The following is an 18,308-nucleotide window of genomic DNA, read 5'->3' on the forward strand; positions in this document are numbered from 1 at the left end:
AACAGACATGTATTGCCTTGTAATTCTGGGGGCTGGGAAGTCTAAGATCAAGGCACCCGTATCTGGCCTTCTTGCTGAGTCACCACAAAGCAGAAAAATGCGTGTCTTCACATGGCAGAAGGCAGAAAAGCAAAAGAGGAAAAGAGGGATAAGGGAGATACTCAATGTTTTGTAACAGCATTCTCCCACCCATGAGGTCACAGCCCTCATAGCTTAATCACCGCTTAACGGTCCCACCTCTTACTACTGTGACACTGGCAATTACATTTCAGTATGAGTTTTGAAAAGGACAGTCGTTCTATACGAAACCATAGCAGCTTTGTATGAGCCTAATAATATAAATGTATGTATGTTATGTGTACATATTTGTGGGGAAGCTTATAAAATACTGCCAATTATTGGAAGTTTCAAACTGAAGGCAGGTGACCATATGGCAGAAACCATAAGCTGAGGCATCTGTGTTGAAAAGGAGGCTACAGTGTCTCATTGTCTCCCCAGTAACTGCTGTGGATCGCTCCCTCAGTGGGACACCAACAGGTGTCATAGAATAAAAGAATTCCTTGATGAAGTATATTAGGAAATGCTGGGATAAATCTCCATTTTTGAAATCCATCATGTAATTAATATTCCATCTCACAATTCAGTGATCTGAGTGTACTACTTGTTCTTTTATCTTATTTTAAACTTATCCCTTCCCTGTTTCATTTTTAGCTTTTGCTGTGGCGTGGCACCTGGTCTCTTTCTAGAAGGAAAGTTCAACAAACAGCACAGTTCTGGACACATTGTATTGGTTTGATGATCCTACCTGGAACAGGTATGTAAAACCTCCAATACATGCTTACTGACACTTTTGAATCGTAACTACGGATGTATATTCATTCCAGTGGATTACTGAGAATGGAATATGGTCTGAACAATCAAATTCGTGTGTCAGAGATGACTTTTGTCTTTTCTACTTAGAAGCATATGTTTATATTTTGGCATCTACAACTCTTGAAGACTACTTCATTTTCTTGGTTATATGATATGGTTATATGATAAGCTCAAATTAAGATTATAGTCATTCAAAGAGAGAGGAGAAAGTCTACAGTTATATGGTTCTGAAAATAAGATTTATCTAAAAATCTATGGAAATCAAATGAATTAAATATGACTGGTACTCTGGTATAAGTATAGTATTTGTAGTCCAAAATTATTACAGAAAAATATCAACTTCTTTCCCCTCCCCAAATTAGTCCAGGCTTAGAGAAAATTGTGTAATAACTCACAGGATAAAAATGACTACCTATGTGAATTAATTAACAGAATTAAATCAATTAATTGACTACTCGAACACTAAGATTTTGTGACAGTTACTCCCTTGGTGTATGCCAACATAAATATTACATAAAAACAAAACAGTATGATGTTTGATAATATTAATGTTTAATGAATTCTCTTGAAGGGGATATCCTGAAAGTAGATTCTCACTATATATAAATATGTCAGCCTGTAGCTTCTGTCTAATTCAGACTTACTTGGATGAGCACTGTTTGTGAGTATGTAACGTAGATAGGTAGATGGATAGATAGATGAATAGAGACATAGGTATCTCACGACACCTATTACATAATATATGTATGTGTGTGTGTTTGTATATATAGTATGCAATGACTCAGGGATACTTTATTACAAGATTGCTTGCTTGTATGCAACTTTTAAAAATATTATTAGAAATATAGCAGGCTTGTTGAAATACTTGTATATATTTGGAAAAGTTTCCCATAAGTTATATTTTTAACAGGAAAACTATATAACAACTCACCTCCCTCTGCCTCCTCCCTCACCTCCATAAAAAGCATGTTGAAAATGAAGTTTGGGAAATTGGGAAGTAGCACAGAGGAGAATTAATCAGGTGTGAGCTCAAGACCTAGCTCTACTACTTAACAATGGCCTTGGGAAGGTTTCTGTACTTCCTTGGGAAGCGTGTTGTTATTTAAATCTGAACAGGAGGGAGGGAGAGTGAGACAGAGTAGAAAAATTCACCTCAAATTGCAATGTCCCAAATGTACCAGGTCACGTTTATTCTTAGAGATGTATGAAGTAATTAACGGATGTGTTTCTAAGGTTTTCCAAAAAGGTTTACTTTTACATTCTGTGAGAGTCTAAAATCCGTGATTAGAGATCAATGGCCTTGATTTTAAGGCAGAAATTGCAACTGGTCATCTACTTGTCAGATCCACCTTAGTTCATTTATTTTATTATTTGTTTTGGGCCTACACAAATTTGTATGCATGATAACTAAGAAATTGCCAAACCAAAAAATCAGGACAGTTCACATAAAAATCTGGATTCCCAGTCTTCTCTTTCTCTGTAAATGATCAGAAATTCTTCATTTTAATTTCTACGTCTAACCCATCCAGTCCTTCACAGTTCACTCTGAGCCCGTAGGTCTCAACCCTCACTGTGAAGAGATACTGGTGCTCAGGCTTCACTGCAGAAAATTAAATCAGCACCTCTCAGGGTGGACCGCAGGCTTCAGAATTTTTAAAAGTTCCTCAAATTATTCCATGGTGCAGCCACTGCCCTAATACCTTCCCTTCTCTTCGTGTAAAAATATCCCCCAAGTCCAAGTCACATTCTTCACTTCCTCATCTCACCACTCTTCTCTGATAGTCCCTGAATTATCTTATTTCTGTTCTTGTCCTATTCAATCCATGCTTCATCCAATAGCCAGAGTAATTGTCTTTATAGAAAATACCTGGTTGACTGCTGCTTCACCATCTTCAATAATAATAGTAATAATAATAATTTAGGGTGATCATTTATACTTAGGTTGAATGAAGAATCTGACTTTAGTCTTTGTTGAAGGATTGAGTCATTGAAACATTAAATTTTGGAAGCAAATGGAAGAAGACTACAAAAGCTGTAGCAGTACCTTCTGCTTGGTCTTCTCCTCCCAGAAGTGACCCATAGTGATCCTTTGGCCAAAAGTCATTCACAAGTATAGAAATGGCATACATTGCTTACCTGTCCCAGATTGCCAACCAATCAGGGTCCTGATTGCACCTTACAGAGGATCAAAGGGATGTTGTAATTTGGTAGTGACACTACGATAAGATTAACTTGATGTCACAGCTGCCAAAGTGTTTTAAATGTCTCTCCTTCCTAAGTTGCATGATTCACCCAACAAAATTTGATATGGGTGAATTTTTAGGCAGAATAACAGAATTTGTTGTGCGTGTGTATGGTTGGAGTGCTTATAGCTGAGGTCTTTTCTCCTGCTGCTCAGACATGTAGATGACCTTCTTTCCCACTAATAAATAACATTTTATTTGAACTGTGGAGAAGACCTTTTTTTTCTCCTAAGTGACCTTATAAACCATTTGTATTTGTTTGTTTTCATGCTGCTGATTAAGACATACCCAAGAGTGGGAAGAAAAAGGGATTTAATTGGACTTACAGTTCCACATGGCTGGGGAGGCCTCAAATCATGGCGGGAGGTGAAAGGCACTTCTTACATGGCAGCAGCCAGAGAGAAATGAGGAAGAAGCAATAGCAGAAACGCTTGATAAACACATCAGATCTTCTGAGACTTATTCACTGTCACAAGAATAGCACGGGAATGACCGGCCCCCATGATTCCATTCCCTCCCCCTGGGTCCCTCCCACATCATGTGGGAATTCTGGGAGATATGATTCAAATTGAGATTTGAGTGGGGACACAGCCAAACCACATCACTATTGTTTTAGCCACTGAAATCTTTCCTGTAGACCCTTATGCGCGTGGTTACATTTCCCATCGGAAGGGAAGAAGATGGGGTGTCATAAGAAAGTTTCCTTCAGAAAAGATACCTTTGGAGGTATTTTAATTGGGATTTATAAAGAAATTGATAAATTCAAACCACATTGAAGCTAAGTGGAAATTTGGTTCTGTGCCAACATTCCTGGTGCATGGCCCAATCAATTACTATTTTATCCTGGTGACAACTTTTGTCTTTAATATGAAACCATCAGTGTTTCACGATTTACACTATAAAAAAGATCAAGCCCCTGTGTTTAAAAATGTAACTAAAAACATGTATATGACATTCAAATAACTGAGACCAATAAAGATGTTATAAATTAGGCTGGGTGCAGTGCTCATGCCTGTAATCCCAGCACTTTGGGAGGCCACGGTGAAAGATTCAGTTGAGATCAGAAATCAAAACCAGCCTGAGCTGAACATAGTGACATCCTGTGTCTACACAAAAGAAATTTAAAAATTGGCCTGGTGTGGTGGCGCACACCTGTAGTGCTAAATACTTGGGAGGCTTAGGTGGGAGGATGGCTGGAGCCCAGGAGTTTAAGATTACAGGGAGCTATGATCATGCCACTGCACTCCAGCCTATGAGCAAGAACTGGTCTCAAACAAACAAACAAAAAAAGATGTTATAAGGTGTTGAATCAACATGTGAGGCATGGTTACCTTCTTTATTTAAATTATTTTCATCAGCAAAGCTAAAGTGTGTTTGCGGATCTAATTTACTCGAACGATATGCCTGTGCAGAGCTATTCTGTGATCAAAATAACAGTCGATCTTTTAAGCTTCCATATTTATTTTGGGATAAAAATAGGGACCAAAATACAGAGACACACAAACACATACACACTGAGCATCTCTAGAGGCACATTACGGAACAGTGCTTATTAACGAGATGTCTTTTTGTGTCCTTCTGGGATCAAGATGGACTGGCCTTGTGTACAATTCTTCTCCTTCGTGAATAAAGCTGTAATGAGGTCACAGATTCCTTTCATGCCATTTTAGGAATTTCTTTGAAAGGATTCAGCAGCGATGTCCCTTATATGTTAGAGTTGTACATTAGTACAGGCAAAGCTTTTCAACTAATGTAAAGCATCATTTTTTTCTTCTAAATTCCTTCTATTCTCAAATGTCTGGGTTCAGAATAAAGGAAAATTAAAATCTCTGAAAAAGCCATCATTTTGCCACTACGTGGAAGAGTTATTGGGAGATAAATTAATAGTATCTGAAATTAACCTTGGATTAAGCTTACTTCATCTTGAATGCTCTACTGCTTGTTTTATTTGCTATTAACTCCCTTTAATCAGAGAGTTTCTCTAAAACTGACATGCTATTGGTTAGGAATCATTAAAAAAACTAATGTAAAATATAAATATGCCCTCTGTTTATTATATGGCAGATACAACATGAACACTTGGTAATTTTGAGTTGATTAAGATTTGTATTATTTTATGTTAATACAACAAATGCTTCAAAAATATGTTTGTTAATGTCTACTTACTGTTACAGCAAAATTTTTTTAATCTGTTATTTCTCTGGCACCTTTTATTGACTTTTTGATTTTCATTGACACATAATAATTGCACATATTGATGTTTGGATACATGTGTACATTGTATAAAAATGTAATTAGGCTAGTTAACATATCGCGTCACCTCATTTATTTGTTGTAAGAACATTCAACATCCTGTCTTCTAGCTACTTTGAAATAGACAATACAGTATTGTTAACCACAGTCACCCTACTGCGTTATAGAACATCAAGACTTATTCCCCCTTTTTAAGTGTTACTTTGTACCCATTGACCAATGTATTGACTTTTGGGTGTGATTATTTTGGAACAAAAGATGTATTCTCCCAACATCCTCAATGCTTAAGCCATATTAGACTTTAGTAAATATTTGTGGAATGAGTAAATGAATAATTCAAATCCAATGTATTTTTATTTTAAACACAAGCAGATGAAATTATACCAAAGCTAGGAAGTGACTTAACCAATGAACTAGATGTATGAAGTAATGAGCAATAAAAATGGTAATTCATCAGATTAGAAGACTATATCTGGTATGCTCTGCTGAAGCAGAGAGAGAGAAATCATTTTTAAAGGATTTGGACAAAGTCAAAGGGCCAAAAAAGCTAATACTTTTATTAGCAGCTCATCTAGATTTTATTTGGGCGTAGCTGCCCACACCTTTTCTTTTCACCACTATTTTCATCTTTAAAGTCTTTTTTACTTTTTTCTGCCGTATTAAGGAGATGTGCTAGGTCTAAGGATTCCTAATTGAGGCCTCTTATCTTTAACAACTTTGCTAGAGTCATGTGGACAAACATTAAGAGATAAAATTCAACAGCATCTCTGCAAACTCTAGTCTGGTATAGAAACAGCTCTACTTGTGAACAACTGAAAAGCTTCTAAGTTATCCAGTCAGGTAATATATTACCTCAGTAAAGTTTCTAAGAAGCATTTGGATCATTCTTTTGCCTCTGTCTATTTTTCTATGAAATTTCTGACTTTCCTTGGCAAAGCTTAAACCCAGTTAAAGATGATATGCTACATATTGCCTCACTTTTGCATTTTAGAAAAAAAAAAAAAAAAGATGGTCCAAAGCAATAGGATGATCTTAGCAAAAATATAAGCTTTTCACATGTCAAATTATTTTTCTCAGCAATTGTGAAATTTCACTTTGATGTTGAATTACATTCTCCATTGTAACAACATACTGTGCCTCAGGGAATAAGTAACTCATGTATTTAGGATTCCTAAACCATATTCCCATATGGGGGAAGATTTTTTAAACAAACCAATTTTTTTAAACTACTAAAAAATACAAAAAAAATTAGCTGGGCATGTTGGCGCTAGAACCTGGGAAGCAGAGGCTGCAGTCAACTGAGATCATGCCACTGCACTACAGCCTGGGCAACAGAGGGAGATTCCATCTCAAAAAAAAAAAAAAGAAATGAAGGAAAGAAGGAAGGAAGGAAGGAAGGAAGGAAGGAAGGAAGGAAGGAAGGAAGGAAGGAAGGAAAGAAGGAAGGAAGGAAGGAAGGAAGGAAGGAAGGAAGGAAGGAAGGAAGGAAGGAAGGAAGGAAGGAAAGAAGAAGGGAGGAAGGAAAAAGAAAGAAAGAGAACAAGAAAAGAAAGAAAGGAAGGAAGGAAGGAAGGAAGGAAAAAGAGAGAAAAGAAAGAAAAGAAAGAAAGAAAGAGAGAGGAAGGAAGGAAGGAAGGAGGGAAAAAAGAGAGAGAAAGAAAGAAGAAAAAGGAAGGAAGGAAGGAAGGAAGGAAGGAAGGAAGGAAGGAAGGAAGGAAAGAAAGAAAGAAGGAAAGGCATATGGAGAGAGGATGATAATTTTTTTCTGGGACAGTGGAGAGATCGAGATTGGAGACCAGAGGGGAAAAGATAAGAAAAGGGGATGTTTGCAGGTGAACCAAAAGGACCTGTGTGAGGACATGTATTTAAAAGTAAACAAAACAGAAACAAAACTAAAATCAGCAGAAAAACCCCTCCCTTACATTTTCTTCTGTATCCTCTCTTGCTCTAGCCCCACTCACCATGTCACTGGAATTCCCTGTTCTTTAACCTCTGCCTACCTTCTCTGATTTCACAGGGCATTTTGGCTCTAATGAATATCACTATTCATGACACATGTAATGGCTTTGTCTTACTTTGCAACCACGTTTCTGTTCTCCCAGCCACAGAACTCCAGCTGGGACCTGGATGGCTCTATAATTTGAGGAAAGGTATTTAAATTCTCTGAGCTTCAGTTTCTTCATCTGTGAAAGTAAAAATAGTCATATTTTCTTCCTGGGAGTTTTGTGAGGAATAAAGGAGTATCTAACAAAAAGCAAGTACTTCTTAAATATCGTATTATCTCCCCAATTCACTATTAGTGGCAATTCATTGGTTTTCTTATAAGAAGGCATTGTAACCCATAGTCCTTTGTATTCTGCCATGCACTTCTCCAAATATTATATTATAGTACAAACAAAGCAATAATGAAAAGTTCCTTCTCCTCTCGTGCACTGGGTTGTGGTACCTCTCAAAACTGTGCTCTGGACTGGGCTCAGTGGCTCATATCTGCAATCCCAGCAATTTGGGAGGCCGAGGTGAGCAAATCACCTGAGGTCAGGAATTCGAGACCAGCCTGGCCAACATACTGAAACCCTGTCTGTACTAAAAATACAAAATTAGCTGGGCATGGTGGTGTGTGCCCGTAGTCCCAGCTACATGGGAGGCTGAGGCAGGAGAATTGCTTAAACCCAGGAGGCAGAGGTTGCAGTAAGCTGAGATCGTGCCATTGCACTCCAACCTGGGCAGCAGAGCAAGACTCCATCTCAAAGCAAACAAACAAACAAAAAACAAAAAAACGTGTCTGTTGTTGACTCCCGTCACTGCCTTCCTGCCACTGTTGCCTTCTCATCTCAACTGAATGACTCTAATATTCTCTTTAAGAGTCTCCTTCATGATCTTTCTACCATCAGTTTTGTCTCACTTGAATTTCTCCTCTGCACTGATTCCAAAGTAATCTATAATTTTAAAAACTGGACTTCCTGTTACTCACTTCCTGTTACTCTTGATTCCATGGTGCCTATAGGTGCTTTGTTCTATAAACTTATCATAAAACATCAGAGTTTCTATGGGAGCTCATCTGAAGCTGTTCCCTTCTGTGAATCCTATGTTCTACTGCTCCAGTATTTTATGATTTCCTGGGAATTATCCAAAGTATGCTTGCACATGCTGCTCATACTGCCTGGACTACACGGAACCCTCTTTCCTGGGAAATTGGTGTTCACCTTCAAGACTCAGATCCAGTGTCACCTGTTCAGTGATGCCTATCCCTCCTCTGCTCACCCTTCCTCAGGCAGAGTTAAAAGTTCTCCATGTTTTTCCCCAGAGCCCTTCCTTCATATTTACGCAGAATTCACTACTTTATCAATTTCATTTATTTCTACTCCTCGGATTGCGAGTTCCTTAAGGACTGGAATCTCCACTATATTCATCATAGTACTGTGGCCCTAATGACAGTGCAAAGTGGTCACTGAATAAATGCTTTCTTGTTGAATTTTAACTGATCCATGAATTTCTTGATGTATCATCATTTTGCAGCTTGGGAAATTATACAATCAACTAATTTGCTCCACATGCTGGAGCATTTGGAAAGACCTGCAGAGAGTTTCATTAACTTGAAGTGCTACTGCCCCATTCACCTGTTAGAAGAAAGTTCAAATAGAGAAAAATGTAATATACCTGCTTCCTAAAATGTTAATAGCTTTAATAGCAGGGAATGGCATTCAATTTATTTCATATTATTAACACAAGTGCTTAGAAATGTATGATGCTCTCTTAAGAAAAATAGCTACTATTTAATGTCAAACGTTATCCATTCATTCAATATGTATTATCTTAATATATGCAAGATTATCTATTACATTATTATTTTACTGATACTATATTTTAACAATAATAAAATAATAATATGCTTGGAAAAATAACAAAATGGTAGATATGTCCTTTGATATCCAAGAATAATTAATTGATCCATTTTTACTAAGAATATTTGTACAAGTTTTATATTTGATTTATCACTTTAGTTTATTTGTTAATAAGTCATTTTAATGGCAGCCCATGCCACTTTTGTAACTCTGGTGCTGGTTCAGAAATTATTCATTAGTATGATTTATAAGTGATGGTATTCCAGGACAATAACATGTAGTATTCCTAATCCATCGTTATTTATCAGAGCATCATGATCTTTCTGAGTAAATTAGATCATGTTGATAGTACTTAGAAATACTAAAATTAATCAATAACTTACTACATAGTTAATTCCATTATTTGTAAGTTTCAAGCTCTTTAACATTGAACAAATTTAGCAAATTTGCCATCTGTACATTATGAGATCATAAAAACGTGCCTTTATTAATATAAATGTGACATATTTTAACCAGGGACAGTTAAGAAAATATTCATTAGAGTTTACAAACATAGCCACATGCTGTACAATGATACTTCAGTCAAAGGCAGACCACAGTACAACAGTGCTCCCATAATGTAATAACTCCATATATTTACCCTACTGTTTCTATGTTCAGATATGTTTAGATAGCACAGATACCATTGTGTTACAATTGCCTACAATACTCAGTAGAGTAATATATTGTATAGGTTTGTAGCCTAGGAATGATGGACTATACCATATGACCTAGGTATGTAGTAAACTATGCCACCTAGGTTTGCGTGAGTACCCTCTATGATGTACACACAATAATGAAATTACCTAATGACACATTTCTTAGAACATGTTAATGTCGCTAAGTGATGCATGGATGTATATTCCTACCACCACCAAATACGACTGCTGTTAATGTGTCATGAATACTGATGTTTCACATTAATACACAAAACTGCTCTTAAGGTAGTTACCAAGCTGAAAAAAATCAGGAGTTTTGATACTTTCTGTTACTTTTTCTTTTAATGTATTGCAAGGTTTTTCATTGATCTATTTGCAGAAGGAAAAAAATACATGTATAAATACACACATATACATACACATGTATTATATATAACATACATGCACATATATATGTATTATATACTCTATTATATAATATATTATACATATATACATATATATGTATATGTGGATATTTTATATATATGTATGTATAGAAATTTGTGTGTGTTCATGTGTGTGTGTGTGTGTATATATATTCCCATTAATTTATAAGCATTGTTTTGGGTTCTACATATATAAATATATAATATGTATATAAATATATTATATAAATGTATTTATACATCATATTCATAAATATATGATTCAATATAATATAACATATATTATATGTTTAATACAATATATATTTACATGTATTTCCATTTATTTATATAATAAATATATTATATATTATATATTACTCAATATAATATATAATTATATATAATACATAATACAATATATAATATATAATTATATAGTATATAATACATTATAGTATATATTTTATTATATAATTTATAATATATTATGTATTTTATATTATGTTTTTATATGTATTTCATACACATATAAAATACATATTTTATATTGTCTATGTATATTATGTATTATATATAATTATATATTTTAATTATGTATTATATATAATTATATATTGTATATTATGTATTATATATAATTATATATTATATATTATTCAATATTATATATTACATATCATATATTTATACATAGTATTTATATATTTTATTTTTGTACATTATATATAATATATATTTATGTATGTATATATAATATACATTTCTAAATTATTTTAAATCATTTTGTGTTCCTAGGATAGTAAACTTGCCCTGCAATCTATTTATTTCCTTGCTTTTCATATACAATGAAAGTGTATATGACTTTGGCTGCAGTATTATGATAAATTCACCATTGATTAAGTCATAATTAAAGATTGCTATTCAAAGATTCAAAACTTAAAGATAATAATTAAAATATACTACCTTCTTTCTAATATAATACTACATTTATTTTAAAATTCTCTAACCCTTTCTATGGGAGTTTTAAATAACAGAGTAAAAATGTGATTTGCTTTCATGTTCATAATCACTAATCTTTTTTGTTGAAAAATATAGAATGAGATTTTTCTCAGTTTACTTTTTCTTCACAGAAGGATTCTATATTGAAATGTCAAAAATGTAAGATGCAGGAGGATATGAAACCAATTGTTTCCTCAGCTTTGAGTACTCCCCTTGTGCACACAGAAAGACTTACATTCGAATTTAGGCTATCTAAATGTTGGTTGCATAAAGGAATGAAAAAATGAATAAAAATGTAAATTTCTCTAAAGTATTTTTTAATAAGAGTTAAAAGGATTACAAAATAACAGAGTTTATGAAATAGATTTGTAATATTGCTGCACATTAGAAGACATACAGTTATGCCTCAAATGTATTCAACTTATGTTGGAGGAGGGATTTCCTTTACTTCCACAACTTTGCACTACGTCTTCAAAGAGTTTGCTTTCTCTTTCTCAGAGATCCTAACAGTGGGATATCTATTGACTGTATATTCTGTGCCAACATTCTTTTAGGCATTGAGGCTAACACAGCAAATAAAATGGAAAAGTCTGTGCCTTTGTGGAGGTTATATTCTGGTAGAGGAAGGTGGAAAGTACTAGGATGCACATGTAGATATTCAGTGTCCAGGGTAGGGATTTCGGTCGGGAGCTGTCCAATTAGGGGAGATTCGGGAATATTCCACATTATTTTAGGCCAATTCAAAGCTTGGGAAGAGCTAAGATTGCCCAGGGAGAGCACATGGACTGAGGAGGCGAGAAGAGACAAGAGCCCTAGGACTGCCCGTGCTTCCGAGCCCATAGCATCCCAGAACACGCTTAAAGGATCACTTGACACTGAGAGAGAGAGAGAGAGAGAGAGAGAGAGAGAGAGAGTGAGTTGTTGGGTGGAGTTCCTCTTTTATTCAAAAGTTCTCCTTTTCTTCAAAGGCAATATGTTCTCCTCTGCCATACCATCCAGAATTTCATGGATTCACATTTCAATGTATTTCTCCAACGTGGTATGAGAGCAAGTTTTTGGAGATATAATACTTGAAACTTGAAATTTCTTTTTTTAAGTCTTGCTCTGTTGCGAGGCTGGAGTGCAGTGAGGTGATCTCGGCTCACTGCAACCTCCACCTCCTGGGTTCAAGCAATTCTCCCAACTCAGTCTCCTGAGTAGCTGGGACTACAGGCGTGCACCACCACGCCCAGCTAATTATTTTATTTTATTTTATTTTATATGTTATTTTATTTTATTTTTAGTAGAGACAGAGTTTCACCGTGTTGGCCAGGATGGTCTCTATCTCCCGACCTCGTGATCCGCCCGCCTCAGTCTCCCAAAGTGCTGGGATTACAGGTGTGAGCCATTGCACCTGGCCCTGAAATTTCTAAATTAATCCCAGCTAGGCAAAATAATCACCAAGAAAAGGGGCTGCATTAACATAAATTGAGCATATTTAACCCAAAGTACTTTCTCAACTTAAGAAAAAAAAATTACTGGCCGGACGCAGTGGCTCATGCCTGTAATCCCAGCACTTTGGGAGGCCGAGGCGGGCGGATCACGAGATCAGAAGATCGAGACAATCCTGGCTAACACGGTGAAACCCCGTCTCTACTAAAAATACAAAAAAATTAGTTGGGCGCGGTGGCGGCGCCTGTGGTCCCAGCTACTTGGAGGCTGAGGCAGGAGAATGGCGGGAACCCGGGAGGCGGAGCTTGCAGTGAGCTGAGATCCGGCCACTGCACTCCAGCCTGGGCGACAGAGCGAGACTCCGTCTCAAAAGAAAAAAAAAAAATTACTTAAAAACAGGACTATATTTCTCAGAATTTACCCCTTATATGGAAATTCACAATAAATGATTTTCTTCTCTGCTTGGGAAAAGATCATCATTTAAAAGAGCTGCATATGGTTGTTTTTGTTAGTATTCCAAGAAATTCAGGATGTTTGTGTGATATGTAGTGGCTGAAAATTTTTAAATATATATTTATTTCTAATTCATCTGCTTGTAACAAAGTACCTAAATGTATATATAGTGATCTGAGGAGACAGGAATCCAGTGGGTTAATGAGAAATGGCAAAGGATTTGAGGTTGATGATGATGTTTGGACCCTAGCTGAGGGTAGCAGAATAGCAGACAGCTTTGGTTAGCTGTGACCGTTAGATACTGGTCTATAGGCTGGACCAAGGAAGCAAAGACCTTATATCACTCAAGAAATTTTGCTGGGCTCTAATTGGAGGCGTCATGAGCTGAGCCCTTCCTGCTGCTGGGGGAATCCAGGAGCAGTCCCATTCAGGTCACCAGACCTCCATGGTCACAGGTCACCAGACCTCCATGATCACAGAGTGACAGCTGGGCAGTGATGGGCTTCAAGGGCAAATTTAAGATTTTCAGGAAGCAGTTGGCTTTTATTTGAAACTTGCAGGATCCCCTCAGACATATAAAAAGAGATATTGGTAAGTGCAGTGAAGAACTTGCCATGGTTGGGTTGTGGGAGTAATTTTTAAAAATATTATGGTTCTGCCTTTGTGTTTGCTCAAAGAATTTTACCTCACTCAACATGTTGTTAGAACATTTTCCTGATTCCTACAAAAAAAAAAAAAAAGAAAGAAAGAAAATATTTTAAAGGTCAGAAGCTACAAGCTTTTCATCATTTAGCCAAGACACATCGATAATATAGTCTATGTATTCAGTTTAAACAAAATGTCAACTTGAGAGAGTAACTATCAAGCTGTTACCTGAAGACAGATTAGAATGATATTAAGCTGTGGCCTTCATGCCTATCTGGAGATCTTAGCATATAGTTATTCATCAGCTTTTAAATTTTATATATTGTTCCTACAGAGAAAACAGTCACTCATAATTTTAAATGAACTCTAAGTGTTTTATGTGTTATTAAACTTTTTTTCTCAGTCATGCTAATGTCTCCTAATTTAGATATATACATAAATAGTGAATGAAATGTCTCTCTCCATATTTTGATGTGAAATAGGATGTCTGCTTTAGACTCAAGGCTTACAAGCCCCAAAGGACACACCATTTGAGAATCCCCCCTAAAGACTAAGTGTCTCGAAAGATCAGTTGTGAAGTCATGAAATCAAAGAGTACTTATTTTAGTGTTTTGACAAGGATCCTGAGGCAAGAGACCTCAGGGGATGCAATGATCTCAAAAAGAATTAACGATTTTAAATGTCACCAGTGTCTTACATCAGTTTCCTGGAGACTCCTTTCCAGAAATCTACTCCGGTTTCCTTCTTCTGTATCTAAGAAGTGGTCTTGCTCTTGAGCAAAACGGTGATATCTTCCAGATAAATAATAAGAGTCTGATAGCAGTCAGTCTGGGAGATACATTTAGGTATGTGTTTTTTGAAGGACCTGGCCTTATTCATGATTATATACCTCATCTTCCTGTGAACTTTGTATATGAGTGGACCAAGCTTTTCGATGGGGCAGAGTATCTATGAAGTTTACATGAATTAAGGTCCAAGAATCAAGACATTGGCATTTAAATCTGCTCAGAGAAGATTTCTGTATCAAAAATAATTTAAAATCTGTGGTTAGTTATTTTTTTAAAATGAACTCTCCTTGAGTAAGAAATAGCAGCTGAGGTTAAAGAAGGAACTGTGTGTCTCACTGTTTTGAAATATTGTCAGCTATTTTCAAAAATAACACGAAAGGACCACAAGGTAATCCTGCTGTTATACTTAAACCTGATGAGACTCTAATGAGTAAATTGGTTCCATTACTCAAGAGGAACATGGACAATTTGAAGAGGGTTTGCAGGATAATCACAAAAATTAATAACCTAACAAAAGGCAGGAAAAGTTATGAAAACTGAAGTGCTTGCCAATAGGAAATTCAATGATCTTTGAACTCAGGAAGAGCTACTTGAGAGAAGATGCTAGTTCCATTTGCTCTTCCTGTAAGGAACAAAACAGACAGCAAACACCAATGTAAAGGCTTTACACTGGAGGAAGGAAACAGTTTCTCCATGGTGAAACTTGGGAAATTGCGGGAGTGGGACCTAAAGAAGATCGTAGCATTTAATTGTTCAAAGGACCTGGCTACAAAGAGGATAGATTTTTCATCTGTTTGTTTTGGCTTCGGTACATTCTGACCTACATTGATTCTTTAATTTTTCCAACAGTTTCTATGAATTTTGTTCATGCACTTTGTAAATGTACATCTTAAGTGCATTTAGGAGTAAGAAACCAGATCACGTGCAGTGTGTATCCCTGCTCTGTGTTCATGCACGCCTGTGCTTCCTCCATAATTTCTTCACACCACTTTGAAGGAAAAGTATGGTGATTGTTACCTTTGGCTCTCTACAAAATCATGGCTACACAGTTCAAAGTAGACTCTCTCCATCCCATTTTTGCTCATGAGGTTCTAGCAATTCTTAGACTCTTCAGAGTATCATGCTCTGAGTTTTGAAACTTCCCAAATTTCTATGTTAAAGCCCTAACCCCCAATGCCACTGTATTTGGAGATAATGGATTTTAGGAGGTAATAAAGCATAAATGAGGCCATAAGTGTAGGATCTCTGTCTCTCTTTTCTCATGCAAAGACCTTGTGAGAAGGTGGGATTCTGCAAGCCAAGGAAGAGAGCCCTAACCAGAAACCAAATTGGCTGAAATGTTGGTCTTGACATTCCCAGTCTCTAGAACTCTGAAAAATAAATGTCTGTTGTTTAAGGCATCCAGTGGCATTTTGTTATGGCAGCCTAAGCAGACTAATATATAGAGACAAGTTTGCTTCTTTACTGCCATAATTCTATTATTTTTGAGTTGGTTTAATTAGAAGAAACCTTAGAAACTGGAGAGCCTTTCCTTGTAATAGTTTCTATAGAGGTGAGAGGTGGGAAAACTGAAGATAGTGGGAGCAAGGTGAGGGTGGTAGGAAAGGCTGAGGTCAGCCTATAGTTTGACCATGTCTCGTTAAGAGTGAAAAGACACAAGGGAAATGCAGGAATATCCTTTCATTTGGATTCATTTAATGCTTTGGTGATATTAGATTAGGAGATAAATATATAGGGTTTCCTTCAATTCATACCCGATGGGGCTTATTTTTCCAATATGAATAAAAGATGTGTTAGCCTCTGGCTAATATGTGAATGACAGAAAACCATATTTCAGAAAGATGATTTCCAATCCCTTTTCACATAGCAATAATTCATCTATTAGGTACTGTGTGTTGGGATGCCATGAGCATTATGCTGTTTGTATGATATGCAGGCTTCAGACCTTTAGATATCTGTGGAGCTTAAGAGAATTAAAGACAAAAAATAAGCACTCCAAAATGTATAACCTAGTTAAAGGATATTTACATATGTCAAAAATAATTGAGCTCTTCCACCTCTCAAACTTCTTTTATTCATAAAGAATTAGATGATCAATACAAACCTAAAAACTTATGATTGCAATGAAGACAATTTCACAGTATCTTGAGACATGAAGTCAACAATGAGTGCAAGATCCTTCTCTGCCTCACTGTGAAACAAAGCACAAATCATTAGTCACAGGTTCTAGGGAGCTCATCCATTTCATGCATGTGATTATGCCTCCGCATCCACACAGTGGCCTTGGGCAAATGAGCCCTCTAAGTTCTGAATCTTTAAAACAAGGCTTGAGGTTCCAAAAAATAAAGAAAGATCTTAGATATTGTTTGGCAGGAAGTGCTTATGAAATGTGAATTCACTCTTGCATCATGGTGAATTAATATTTTTTGGCTGTTTGGTGTTATAACAGTAGAGATGATTTCCCTTCTTCTAATTTAAAAATATTATATTTCATTTTTACCTTAAGGATCAGAGCTTAAAAATCAAAGGGATTAAAATGTTCCATTCTCTTGCCCATTCGTGAACATATGAAAATGGAATTGAATAAAAATTGAGTGATCCTTTGTATTTTAAGATAAACTTAACATCCTAAAATTATCACACTAGTCTTAATCTGCATTTTCAATATAAACAAAAATCAGTATCTTTTATTTTAAAATACTAATAATATGTACAGGTTGTTTTAATACAAACTACACTTTCATTTTTATCAGTCTTTTTTTTTAACCTTTTAGAGTCATATATTTATTTTTCATTGGTGTCTACACTGCAGACCAAAAACGGAACCATAGAAATGATGCAAGGAAAGATGGAACTGATTATTAAAATGTTTTACTTTTTTATTTATTTATTTATTTATTTATTTATTTATTTATTTTTGAGATGGAGTCTCGCTCTGTCACCCAGGCTGGAGTGCAGTGGCGTGATCTTGGCTCACTGCAAGCTCCGCCTCCTGGGTTCAAGCAATTCTCCTGCCTCAGCCTCCCGAGTACCTGGGACTACAGGCGCGTGCCACCGCGCCCGACTAATTTTTTCTATTTTTAGCAGAGATGGGGTTTCACCATATTAGCCAGGATGGTGTCTATCTCCTGACCTCATGATCCACTGCCTCGGCCTCCCAAAGTGCTGGGATTACAGGCGTGACCCACTGTGCCCAGCCATACAATTTTTATACAGAAAATACCATCTTATTTCTTAACATTTTGTATAGTTTCTTACTATACACAGTACTATACACAGAACAAATTAAAATTGTATTTTGTAGATTGTTATTTAGGAAAATTTAGCTTACTACTTAGACATGTTGGCACATTGATATTACTTGCATATTTATTTTGCTTCACTTTCACAAGAAATCTGGGAGATCTGGAGGGGCCAGTGATTAAAACCATCCTCCTTATTTCTCTGTGTTCAGCTATAGTCATTCCCTGGAAAACAATAAAGGCTGACATTCAGTTTATGAGCTTCAGTGATAAAAATGCAAAGTTATGCTATAAGAATTTTTAAAACTATTATTATATTTATATGAACTGATTTTTCCCTTAGAGCACTCATAATTAGAGGAAAGGAAAAGGAAAGGAAACTCATTTAAACAATTGTTTTCAAGAGCCAGAAAAAAAAAATTTCATTAGTT

The 18,308-nt window shown here is 35.9% G+C and overlaps 1 protein-coding gene across 3 annotated transcripts in view; it reads left to right on the forward strand.

The window, feature by feature from the left end:
* Positions 1-18,308, forward strand: part of CHRM3 (cholinergic receptor muscarinic 3) — a 527,196-nt gene that overhangs the window by 280,116 nt on the left and 228,772 nt on the right. For all 3 annotated transcript variants that reach the window (XR_003116667.1, XM_025365316.1, XM_025365337.1), the window contains one exon: positions 712-814. The gene's annotated coding sequence lies outside the window, so the exon portion shown is untranslated. The remainder of the gene's footprint in view (positions 1-711; positions 815-18,308) is intronic.

Source organism: Theropithecus gelada, chromosome 1 (genome assembly GCF_003255815.1).
Source record: "Theropithecus gelada isolate Dixy chromosome 1, Tgel_1.0, whole genome shotgun sequence".
Taxonomy (NCBI): domain Eukaryota; kingdom Metazoa; phylum Chordata; class Mammalia; order Primates; family Cercopithecidae; genus Theropithecus; species Theropithecus gelada.